General features: G+C 42.3%; 1 pseudogene across 1 annotated transcript; it reads right to left on the bottom strand.

Annotated features, from left to right (window-relative positions):
• Positions 1-8,846: 8,846 nt before the first annotated feature.
• On the bottom strand, positions 8,847-10,764 carry LOC308163890 (thymidine kinase 2, mitochondrial-like; annotated as a pseudogene). Its single transcript has 5 exons — positions 10,721-10,764; positions 10,530-10,618; positions 10,077-10,164; positions 9,881-9,961; positions 8,847-8,933 (listed from the first exon to the last, which is right to left on the bottom strand). The product of its transcript is annotated as a thymidine kinase 2, mitochondrial-like (transcript).
• Between the last annotated feature and the right edge of the window lie 2,044 nt (positions 10,765-12,808).

Raw genomic sequence — 12,808 nt, 5'->3', positions numbered from 1 at the left:
AATCATAATTTAATTATGTAGTCATAATATTATTTCGGCAATATTAAAAAGATCGGTTTTTAGTCTTGACTTTAACATATTTGCTGAGGTTGCATCCCTAATGTAAACTATTTGATTTAAAATGTAATAATGTGAAACATTCAATTATTCAACCCCAATACTTACAGTGTGATCAAAAGGTAGCCCAATCTGGCAACACTGACTGTAGTTTGGACTGTGTAATTGTTTTTACATACTGTTATTTGGCAATGACCTACTGACAATAACATAATGTAAGAACTAAAATGACTATTCCTTCAATTTGTATGGACAGTAGTTGTAAGATACACCAGCACTATCAAAAGAAACAGTTGATGGCAGTATACATGCAGCAGCATATCTTCTTCTTCTTCTTCTTTTTATTTGATTGGCGGTTGGCATTACCGCCACCTAGCGGACTGTGTGGAACCAGCAGCATATCTCCCTTCCCCTCTCCGGTGCGCAGTGTGGGCATGCAGGTATGTGAATGGCCCTGTGTTGTATTATTATAGTCCACTAGAGGGTAGTATTTGCTCAATGTACGTAATAGGCCTAGAACCTAGATGATGAAAAGAAATGGTTTGCTTGAGCTAAAATTGTATGTTGTTGGTGTGAAACAGGCATAATTGTGTTGATTATCATGACTTGAAACTGAACAACGTGATGTATTTTGCTATGAATAAAAAGGGTGGAGACTTGGAGAATGAAATTCTAAGCAGAATTCATGACACAGGTAAAAAAAAACAATCAAAGCCGAGATTCCCTTTACAGAAACATTTAATGGTTCTCGTGACAGGAAGTCCACTCTCCATAACCGGGTCAGTTATATTAACATATTTACAGTCATGTGGAATGTATAAAATGTATAAAATGTTCAATGTTCAATGTTCAATGTATAAAATGAACAAAACAAAAAAAACTGGTATGCGCTCCGATACGGTCTCAGGTACGGCTGGAGAAGCGTCACTCAACAGAGAGACGGAGACGCGGCCGCTCGCAACGCCCAGCGGCCCCGAGGCGGAGCTGAGCTGAGGTACACGGAGCCTCAGGCTCTCCCTCAGGCTGCTGACATAGCCCTGGAGGGGGAGGGAGGAGTTGTAGAAGCTGATGTACTCCGAGAAGGGCAGGAGAGAGAGGTGGACCGGCGCCTGGGGCTGGGGTCTGGGAGGGGGGCTGTAGTGGTGGACACTCTCTCCCCGGAGGAGGGCCAACATCTCGGAGGAGAAGTCACTCAGCTGGTCTTCCACGACACGGTCGACGCCTCGGGGAGGGGAAAGAAGTAGCCTAGTAAAAAGTAGGCTCAAAGCACTTTTATCCCAATGCACTTTTTTGTTGTAGGCCTACAAAGATTTTCTTTCAGCAGCTATTCAGGGAAAACAAAAACATTTAATTTGACTGATTTATTTTATTTATTGTGCTTTGTTGGTATAGACTGATGTCTGCTGGAATGTTCAATAAAAGTTTTTTCAATCTCAATTTCTTTCTTTGAGAAGCATGAATAAAAAGCTAAATGTATTTAGTTTATGCAATGATAAAATTAAAAACTGCCAATACACATTCGGTATTCGGTATTCGGCCAAGTGTTTCCTTAAATTCGGCTTCGGCCTCGGCCAAGAATTTTCATTTCGGTGCATCCCTAGTTCAGAGATATTGAGCGTCAAAGTTTTTACATTCCATTATGTTTTGTGAGATGGAACCTTTGTATTTTATGAATTACTGACAAAAAAATGTCAACATTTAAAAAAAATAACACCACACAGGCATTAATAAACACCTAATGGATCAGATTATGTAAAAAAAAACTCGATTTTTACAAAAATGGAGATAGAACCTTATAATTCTAACGTCACGATGTCAACAGCCCTACCGGTGTCAGGCACGGTGGTCTCCTCCATCGCTGTCCCCTGTGGTGCCTCAGACTCAGGCTCGGGACATTGGGTAGACACGCTGCGCGTTTCTTCCTTCGAGCTGTTAATATTTCATACATTTGCTAAGTTAGACGGATGGTCGACAGATAATCACTGTAATAACGTCGATATCACTGTAATAACGTCGATATATCACTGTAATAACGTCGATATCACTGTAATAACGTCGATATCTCACTTTAATAACGTCGATATCACTGTAATAACGTCGATGGCGAGAAGTTATCACAAGTCTGCTAGCTAGTCGGCTAACAGCCGCAGCGAGGCTCGCACAACGCAGACATTTGAAACATGACAGAACTTACCTCAAACTCATGTTTGACGACTGAACAACTTGGTCGCTAGGTATTACGCTGCAAATACCTGTCGAACACTGCTCTTAATGTGAAGCAGTAGATGTCGTTAGTTATAGTTATATAGTTATATATTTTCTGCCTACAATCGCATAAACTCCTGACTACAGCAGATTGCCTCAGGACGCATGCACTGACCTGTAGAGGCGGGGCTTCAAGAATTCGCGCCAAATGTGGAAGAAACCAAACAAATGGATTAGGGGATGTCGATCTTTTTGCAGTATATAGCTTTATTTTTGGAGCGGGTGTTGTTCGGTTGCGGATAGATAGATATCTTTAACAGTATTATGTACAGGATAAAACTATATTTTTGTAATAGTGCATTCAAATAAAATATTCAACCAATACATTAACCATACACCCCTATTAGGATCATATATCTAAAATCCATCTAGTTAACTCTTTGACTGCCAGCCATGTTCAGAGCGGAGAGCGCCATACTGCCAGACTTTTGGGGCATTTTCGCTGAACTTTGAAGACCCACCAAATATTATACCAAAATAATCTATTTACATGTGTGTGAACTATTTACAGGTGTGTACGTGTGTGTGTGTGTGTAAACGTATTTACAGATGTGTGTGTATGTGTGTGTAAACATATTTTTTTCCTTCTTCTGTGTGGTAGGCTTTGAAGCACTCTCCTGAGTGCAGGGGTACATGGCAGGACCTGCACCACATTCTGGTCTCGCTCCTTTTACCCCTTCGAATGCAGACCCTACATGTTCTTGCTGGCTGTGTGTTATTGCTGGTGGGCCTTAAGCGTTCCAACTCATGCCTGGCCATCCGGCCATCCAGCCTGCTGTCTGGGTCTCTGTCTTGCTGCCCTGGTTTGTCGGACCACCTCCCCCCCCCCCCCTCCTCCTCTCTCCCCCTCCCCCCCCCCTCCTCCTCTCTCCCCCTCCTCCCCCTCCTCCTCTCTCCTCCTCTTCCTCCCCCTCCTCCTCCTCTCTCCTCCTCCTCCTCCTCCTCCTCCTCCGCTACATAGGTTTTTTCAGTCCATGACCTCGCCACCCTCCTCATGAACTCCAAGTGTGTTTTGCACTTCCCCGGGTTCCTGGCCTTGTACAGGGGGTCCGTCGTATCGGAGTGCAATTGTTGAAGACGTGATTGGATAATAGTCCATAGACAGTCGCACCACCTGACGTGGGAGGTTCAAGGAATAAAGGGGAGGTGACATTGACCGAGAGTGACAGAGATCTCCTGCATACCAAGTAGCCATGTGTTACTAGGTGCCGTCTATGGCTTAATCACTGGTACAAACAATAACAAACTAAGCGCCCTCACGGGACCAAATCTGGCTCCTACACATGTTATTGGACTGATTTTCCTGCTTGGAAATACAGCTTATTTGATCAAAAGTATACTTGTGCTTTGTCTTTTCCTAAATGCCATTTATTTACATTTATTCACATGTTATTGGACTGATTTTCCTGCATGGAAATACAGCTTATTTGATCAAAAGTATACTTGTGTGAGAGTGCTTTGTCTTTTCCTAAATGCCATTTATTTACATTTATCATTTCTATCTTTATTAAGGCCCTTATGACTATTGGGAGGCTGAAGGCTGACCACGGCTCCAGGCTGCCCATGGCTGGGATAAACGCAGAGGACACATTTCTTCTGTGGACACTTGCATGCGTGTGTGTGTGTGTGTGTGTCACACTGTGAGACAAATAAAGTACCTGTTCCTGTTCTGTTCTTCTTCTGAAAAGTAGTTAAATATTTCTGAGGCTGGTTCTTTAATATTTCTATTGCTATTTATGCAAAAAGGTCTGATATCGTTGTACTATAGGTACTTACCTGCAAGTAATCTTGCACTTTATATCTGTGTCCCTATTTTTAAATAAACAAATATACCCCCATTGTTGCATTCATTCATATTCCACTGTGGAGCCATCCTAGCTTCTCATCTTTGAAAATATGGCAGTGGTGGGATTTGAACCCACGCCTCCGGAGAGACTGGAGCCTTAATCCAGCGCCTTAGACCGCTCAGCCACACTACCCCTTAGTCCCAGGAGAAGAAAGTCAAACTTCTTTCTGGCTTTAAGGATCTGATGAGGAAAGGGACTAGGCCAATAGCCTAGCAAGACGGGGGAGCTGAGTTTTTAAGCTGGAGAAGAATACTAAATTCTATTGATGGAGATCACAGTGCTATTAGTTATAAAATGCATAGCTGGTATTGGGACAGCTTCTCTAAAGATGGCAGCGGTGGGATTCGAACCCACGCCTCCAGAGAGACTGGAGCCTTAATCCAGCGCCTTAGACCGCTCGGCCACGCTACCTGACTGTAGGCCTTTTTAAGCTGAGCCTGCCACTCTCCCTTTTAATGGACTTTAATGGAGTCGAGAAAAGAGTTTGGAGATTTGGAACAAGGTCAGAATGAGATGGTATTCTGTCCTCTTTCGCTGTGGAGCCATCCTAGCTTCTCATCTTTGAAAATATGGCAGTGGTGGGATTTGAACCCACGCCTCCAGAGAGACTGGAGCCTAAATCCAGCGCCTTAGACCGCTCGGCCACACTACCCCTTAGTCCCAGCAGAAGAAAGTCAAACTTCTTTCTGGCTTTAAGGATCTGATGAGAAAAGGGACTAGGCCAATAGCCTAGCAAGACGAGGGAGCTGAGTTTTTAAGCTGGAGAAGAATACTAAATTCTATTGATGGAGAGCTGTGTTGGTCAGAGGGACAGGTGAGCTGTGTTGGTCAGAGGGACAGGTGAGCTGTGTTGGTCAGAGGGACAGGTGAGCTGTGTTGGTCAGAGGGACAGGTGAGCTGTGTTGGTCAGAGGGACAGGTGAGCTGTGTTGGTCAGGGGGACAGAGGGACAGGTGAGCTGTGTTGGAGAGCTGTGTTGGTCAGAGGGACAGGTGAGCTGTGTTGGTCAGAGGGACAGGTGAGCTGTGTTGGTCAGAGGGACAGAGTGAGCTGTGTTGGTCAGAGGGACAGGTGAGCTGTGTTGGTCAGAGGGACAGGTGAGCTGTGTTGGTCAGAGGGACAGGTGAGCTGTGTTGGTCAGGGGGACAGAGGGACAGGTGAGCTGTGTTGGAGAGCGTGTTGGTCAGAGGGACAGGTGAGCTGTGTTGGTCAGAGGGACAGGTGAGCTGTGTTGGTCAGAGGGACAGAGTGAGCTGTGTTGGTCAGAGGGACAGGTGAGCTGTGTTGGTCAGAGGGACAGGTGAGCTGTGTTGGTCAGAGGGACAGGTGAGCTGTGTTGGTCAGGGGGACAGAGGGACAGGTGAGCTGTGTTGGTCAGAGGGACAGAGGGACAGGTGAGCTGTGTTGGTCAGAGGGACAGGTGAGCTGTGTTGGTCAGAGGGACAGAGGGACAGGTGAGCTGTGTCTGTCAATTTCAGTGTCTGTATCCATAATAATTAATTAATAATAATTAACATCAATTAACTCTCTAACTGCCAAAGAATTCCAGAACACTCACAACCTAGAGTGCTTTATGCACCACTTTAAAGTATGTGGTAAGAAATAATAATACCTTGATTGGCTACAAAATGAAGCATCATAATTTATGCATTTTTGGTGAATAAAGTCACCTGTGGCACTCTGATTGGACAACTTCAGCATTAAATGATTATTTTTTAATATTTTTTTTCAGCATTTTTTTCAGCACTGTCAGCATTAAATGATTATTTTTTTTTACATTATTTTTTTTATGTGAAAGAGTCAGAGGGACAGGGGAGCTGTGTTGGTCAGAGGGACAGGGGAGCTGTGTTGGTCAGAGGGACAGGGGAGCTGTGTTGGTCAGAGGGACAGGTGAGCTGTGTTGGTCAGAGGGACAGGTGAGCTGTGTTGGTCAGAGGGACAGGGGAGCTTTGTTGGTCAGAGGGACAGGTGAGCTGTGTTGGTCAATTTCAGTGTCTGTATCCATAATAACTGCCAACGAATTCCAGAACACTCCCAACCTAGAGTGTTTTATGCACCACTTTAAAGTGTTTTATGTGGTATTTGCCTAAAAAGATTATAATACCTTGATTGGCTACAAAATGAAGCATCATAATTTATGCATTTTTGGTGAATAAAGTCACCTGTGGCACTCTGAAATGTTGACAATTTGGACAACTTTACTGTCAGCATTAAATTAGTTAAAGACATACAGCAGTTTGTTAGCGTTGTCATTGACAACCAGCACGAGTATCTTGTAGGTTGCTACTCAGGAAACGTGTAGTACGTTGTTTGAGTCAAATTGAAATAATCACACATCTTTAGCCGCTGATCTTTAACAGCTTAGCTAGCTAGCGTCTCGTTTTTAGACCCCAGATCGAGACGCACGTACCTCTCTGTTCCTTGTTCTTCCTGGGGATCTGAAAAGACACCGTCTTGGTGGGGTTGTTGGGTCTCATTTTAGACCCTAGGCTCAGCCTCCCTGGTCCTCCAGCTGGATCAGAGGCTCAATGTCTTTCGTGCCCAGATTGGGACTCGCCATCTTGGCTCAACGGAAACGTGCTGCAGAAAGCCAAAACAAATACATTAACAGCAAACGCGCTGCAAATACAGAAACGATACAAAGTCAAAAACACATACAACCCCCGACAACACATGCAACAAGAAAACGCTGCAATAGGCTAGGTGCACGATCTCCCTACTTCCTGAAAGGCTGCTGGTATGAACATATCCTGTCTCACTCTATTGGTTTAATTGATTAATCAGCTGTGCGGTAAACTGTTGGAACACACAGTGCACAGCTGATTAATCAATTAAACCAATAGAGTGAGACAGGATATGTTCATACCAGCTGCCTTTCAGGAAGTAGGGAGATTGTGCACCTAGCCTATTCACTTCACAACACAACGGAAGTGTTCTGACAACGGAAGTGTTCTCACAACGGAAGTGTTCTCACAACGGAAGTGTTCTGACAACGGAAGTGTTCTCACAACGGAAGTGTTCTGGGGGGGAACGATAAGTGGAACGGACCGGAGACGTATTTGAACCATTATTATGATTATGTCATGTCATGGTGAAATAACTTTACTTATTGTAAAGTTAATGGTCCACTATGTAGATTGTATCTTTAAACTAGTGCTAATGGCCATGATAAATCGGTAACCATCAAGGAATGAGATCACATGATGAAGAACGGTACATGAAGAGTGCTTTATTGGTCCAAACAAAGTGTTTTCTAAAATCTGCTGTAGGGAAGGACACTGGCCTTTATGTGTCTATTATATGTTTGGTTTGTTTATAAGGACATGCACTTTGAACTGCATTTCATTGTCCTGTACTCTGCAATGACAATACAGTTGAATCTAATCTTATGATCATGTCATTATGCCCCCTTATTCAGGTGACTTGAAGCTACCAGAATAATATAGCCAAAAATGTATCCCTATTACTATTGTGTCAATGAAAGCTATTTAAAATAGACACAATACATGAAAAGTCATGAACATGAAATATTACCTCCAAGGCATCTCATTCCCTGACAGCTACTGTTTAACTATTACAACCATTAGGAAGCTTTTAGAAAGCTGCACCTTTAATGCTTGGAGGTTCATTGTCTTCTCTTGCCTGTGAGCATAGTAGAAAGACATGGGACATAATGTTAATGTTAATGTTAATTTTTATTTATAATGCGCCCCCCATCCAACTTTTACATCGGCCCGGGGCGCAGCCCGGGTAAAGGAACAGATAAAGACAAGGACAAGGACAAGGAACACAGAAAGCAAACAGACACAGACTACTTAAACGAACATCTCAAGGGATACAATTTACAACAAATAGGGAGTAGACTTAGGGAACATCATTGACGAAGAGGTGGGTTTTTAACTTGGCTCTAAAGGAGTCCAGAGTGTGGGCAGACTTGATGGCGGAAGGGAGCGCGTTCCACAGGGTCGGTGCTATCACCGCAAAGGCACGGTCACCCTTCCTCTTGAGGTTGGTGCGGGGGACCCTCAGGCTGAGTTGGGCGTCGGACCTGAGCCTGGGCCTTGAGGTGGAAGACAGGTCCAGGAGGTCCTTGATGTAATAATAATAATAATAATTCATTAAATTTATATAGAATGAATGAATGAATGGTCTTTATTGTCATTGATATAGTACAGGTACCAAACAACGAAATTTGGGAGGGGGGGCTCCCCTGGTGCTAGGAAAAAAAGACACAATTACATTGTATATTGTTACTGTTTTGTTTTTAGACATTTACTAAAACAATAGCATTCTATTGAATAGTTTGTTTCTAGTCCAAAATTAGGAAAATGAATAAATAAACCTGCATTATAATAGGTTCACACAATGACTCTTGGTCCTGTTCTTGTAGTACGATTCCAGACTGCTATTCTGTCAACAAAATAAGTAAATGATAACACTTAATACATTGCTCCGTTGGTCAGCAACCTTGAAAGAAATATCATTCAAGTTTGTACTTCATTAATCTGTTCCTGCATATATAACATGTAACAGCAAATACAGTGCTAAAAACTTCAGATTATCTAACCAGTGTGTCTACAGATGTGTGTGACAGATCAAATTGAATTTGAGATTAGAAGTTAGAAGAAACTCTGGTTCTTCATTCTGGGTCTTGTTTGGACACTATGTAAATGTTGGTTCACACATTGCTTGCTGCTAAAATCTTCTCTCTGTTCTCCTCATACTGGTGAAGCATTTTTTGTAGGTCGTCGTCTGCTGAAATGACCTGGATGCATAAAAAGAAAATAAGACCAAGTATTCATAATTAGATACTTCATATTTGCTCTGAAACTGCCATCACGAAAACTGTTCTACCTTTAACCTCTTCTTATCCACCTAATTTTTCTGGTTTTCTGCTCGAAATGACATGCCCACAGTGAATATATAATATCTCCACAATCACAAGGGCCTTCATAATGATATTGTTATCAAATGAAAGCTAACACCTGTGGGGTGGCTGTAGAAGTGTCAGAATCAAAATCTATGTTACTGTGTCAGAGCAAATAGAGCTAGAACATTATAAAACATCTCAAATTCAGTCTCCGCCTAAAAAAACAACAGCTTTTACAGTGAATATCACCTTGGAAACCTGATAACGAAGCCAAAATCATCTAGGAATCAGTACTCCAGGGTCTTATTAGTACTTGTGCCAAAGTCGATGCTAGTAATGTGAGCAAATGCAACTTTGTACCTGTTTTAGTACAGGTATGTTTAGGCGGACACCTATATGTTTAGGCCATTTGGAGATATTTTGGCACCATCTTTGACCTTTGACCTTTCTCATGTATCAGATTTCTTTTTTTTCTTTTTTTTGGGGGGGGATTTTTTGGGGTTGGCCGACCAATGGTATGGAAATTCTGCGTTGAAACCGGACATGACACATTCTCCAGAAAACTGGATGTGACTTAGGCCGTGTTTACCGTCTCGGGAAAAAAATGGTGGCATCGTATAGCATGCAAAATTGTGAAAAAAATGTGATATCGATGAAGAGAATTGATCGAGGTAAACTCTTTATATCACTTCGGATGCCGATGGGGGTCCGTTGGCTCCTATGAGGTTAACTAGTGATGAAGAACAAGGATTCTTTGGCATGACCAATTAGTGGTTATAATAAGAGACATCAGGATATCATAAACGATAAGCGGCATTATTTGGTAGTGATTGATCACTCACAAGTACTGGGGCAGGAACTTTAAAAGATGTCTGGTTGATCAGCCAGTCTTCGTACAGCTGATGGGTCACCTCTAAATATTCCTATACAGGGGGTAGAAGGATGGTAGACAAAGGCAGATGATGGACACAAAACGTTGGGGTGAAGCCAACTAACCACAACATTAGTGGTGATTATGTATTATTCTTCAACTCTTACCAATGGAATAATCTTCTCCTCCTCTCTGCATCTCTGCATCTCTGCTTCAACCTCTCATAGCAGGTCTTAGGAGATGTCTGGAGGTAAACTACAACGGGGAAGAAATTAAGCCCTACTGTATATGAAGGTCCACAATCATAAACTAAGACAATAGAAGTGTACAGTATCAATAAGGCATAATGATGACAACTATCTTTGATGAGGTTCAATACGTTTCAGAAAGATACATCTAAGAATCTGTCAACTTGCTTTTTTTGTTGCTTTCTATCTAACTTAGAAAAAAAGAGTGTTCTGTGGCTGTTCCTGTGGGAGAACCTTTTGAAGAAACTTTTCCAACAGAGGGTTCTACATGGAACCAAAAGGAACCTTTTTTTCTAAGAGTGTAGCAGAGTATTTGTAACTATGCAAATAGTACTTGGTCAGGTCCTACAGGGACGTTTGTGGACAGCTTACCAATGAGATCCACAGGAATGGCAATGTTATGTGTGATCCACTCAAACCACTCACTAAGAACAGCATAGTCCACCTCTGGCATCTTCCCACTGCAGAGAACACAACATTCTCATGTCCTTCAATGAAACTGTAATGGACCCAAAGACCTGTCTCACAAACAGCAGTGCTGGAAACAATGCACACGCATGTACCTTCTGTGAAGATTCTCCACAAAGATGTACTTGGCACTGTAGATAGACCATCATTCTTAGAGGGGCTGACTGAGGAGCACAGAACAGACCATGATTATTGTGTAATGTATTTGTACAACTACATACACTGTGAGAAAGAGAGACCACCATGGATTAAGGGATCCATGAATTTTTAGGTATACCAGGAGATTTTTGAACGGAACTTTAAACCATCAGTCAAGGAGCTAAATCTGGGCTGAAACTGCGTCTTTCAACAAGACAACGACCCAAAGCATTCAAAGAAATCTACCAAAGAACGGCTCAGGATAAAGAAGATTTGTGTTTTGGATTGGCCAAGTCAAATTCTGACCTAAATCCAATTGAGATGCTGTGGCAGGACCTGAAGCTGGCAGTTCATGCCAGACACCCCTCAAACCTCACTCAACTGGCTAACTTCTGTAAGGAGGAGTGGGCAAAAATATCTCAAAACAGATGTCAGAGACTGATTAGTGGCTATACGAGATGTTTATTCCAAGTTATCGCTGCTAATGGAGGTGCCACAAGCTATTGACTGAAGAGGTTAACTTATTTTTGCACCTGCACTAATTTCTTTAGAATTTAGTTTTCCTACTACACACATGATTCCTTCTAAACCAACAACATATGGAATTGGTAAATATAAACCTCTGAGGTCAGATAAAAAAGACTGGTTCTGATTAAATAAAGATTTCATGGTAAAGACTAAAAAAAAATATAATTGCACAAGAGGTTCATATACTTTCAAGCAGCACTGTACATTTAACCATCCTCACATCAATCTAGTAACTACTGTAGGCTATGGTTATTGACAGTGTCTTTTACTATACATAGCCACAGTTCTACATCCACCATTAAACACAAAGACTAATAAACAATCTGTACAGAAGTAAATGGTCTGCCTATCTTAAATGTGCATTGGGACAAACTTGGAGGCTGCTCTCCAAAACAGTAGTCACTTAGAGATGACAGAGGTTGCTTAGTGCACAACAAGTTAAAACAGACAAACCTAACAGACTGGTTGCCAGTTAATGTTAGCTACCGCTACTAGCTAACCTGTCTACAACATTGGCCTTTACTGTGGATTCGCCATTAGTGGTTAATCGGTACTGAATAATTAAAATAAAAGTTGCCATTGTCTATGTTAAAGCTGATAAAGGTGTTCAAACACAAACGTGCCAAGTGAACGGCTCATGGACTTCCCTTCGCTGAAGTAATCATCACTGATCTGACATGATTAGTGATAAAGCAACTCCAACCTACATGATTTGGAACATATAGTGATTGCGTTTGGTATGACAATTTCCATAGGTTGAGGTTACTACACAAAAACCTGAAGAAGAAACAGCAACACAAACAAACATTATTTTGCAATGACATTTTACTAATTAAGATTTGTTTTTGTTTTCTATCCATCCATGGGCCAAAGGTTGGCATTGGACACGAGATAGATTCAGGTGTGGTCTTTCTTTTTTTTGTAATCAATTATGGTGTGGTCTTTCTTGAGGCCTTCTTGAAGGGCTTACACAGGCCCTTGCCAGAGCAGCGTGACGGCGAGTGGCTCTGTAGAGTCAGGTTCTGTTAGCAGGTGTGTGTGTTGCCGACCGGATCTGAGGCTGAGGCGACCCAGGCTGAGCCCAAAGGAAAGAAGAGGTCCAGGTTCGTCAGGTTCTTCAAGGTAAACCAGATGTTACTATACTTTATACATTCCTGTCCGAGTTTGACATTTAATAATCTCTGTAAACATTACGACCGTTCAATGTTATCTGTCATCGATATACACAATCTCCTCTCATACACAGTGTTTTAGGAGTTATGGTGTCTTACCAATTCCATTGATTAAAGATTGGCCTATCATGTAAACGTGGTACTTTGTTTTGTAACGCTTGTTTCTTTCACAGAGCTCCAAGAAAAGTCAGAGGGAGGTCAGCCCGGACCCAGAGGAAGAAGAGGAGCCCAAGGCTGGAGACTGCTTCTGTAATCTGTAATTCTATCTCGCTGGATAAAATTGGATGTAATTGGATAAAAGCGTCTGCTAAATTAAAATGTAAGACTCATAGAAGGCTAGCACTC

Source organism: Nansenia antarctica (genome assembly GCF_963989245.1).
Source record: "Nansenia antarctica genome assembly, chromosome: 8".
Classification (NCBI taxonomy): domain Eukaryota; kingdom Metazoa; phylum Chordata; class Actinopteri; order Argentiniformes; family Microstomatidae; genus Nansenia; species Nansenia antarctica.
The sequence above is the reverse complement of the archived record's forward strand: the minus strand, read 5'-3'. Positions and strand labels throughout refer to the sequence as shown.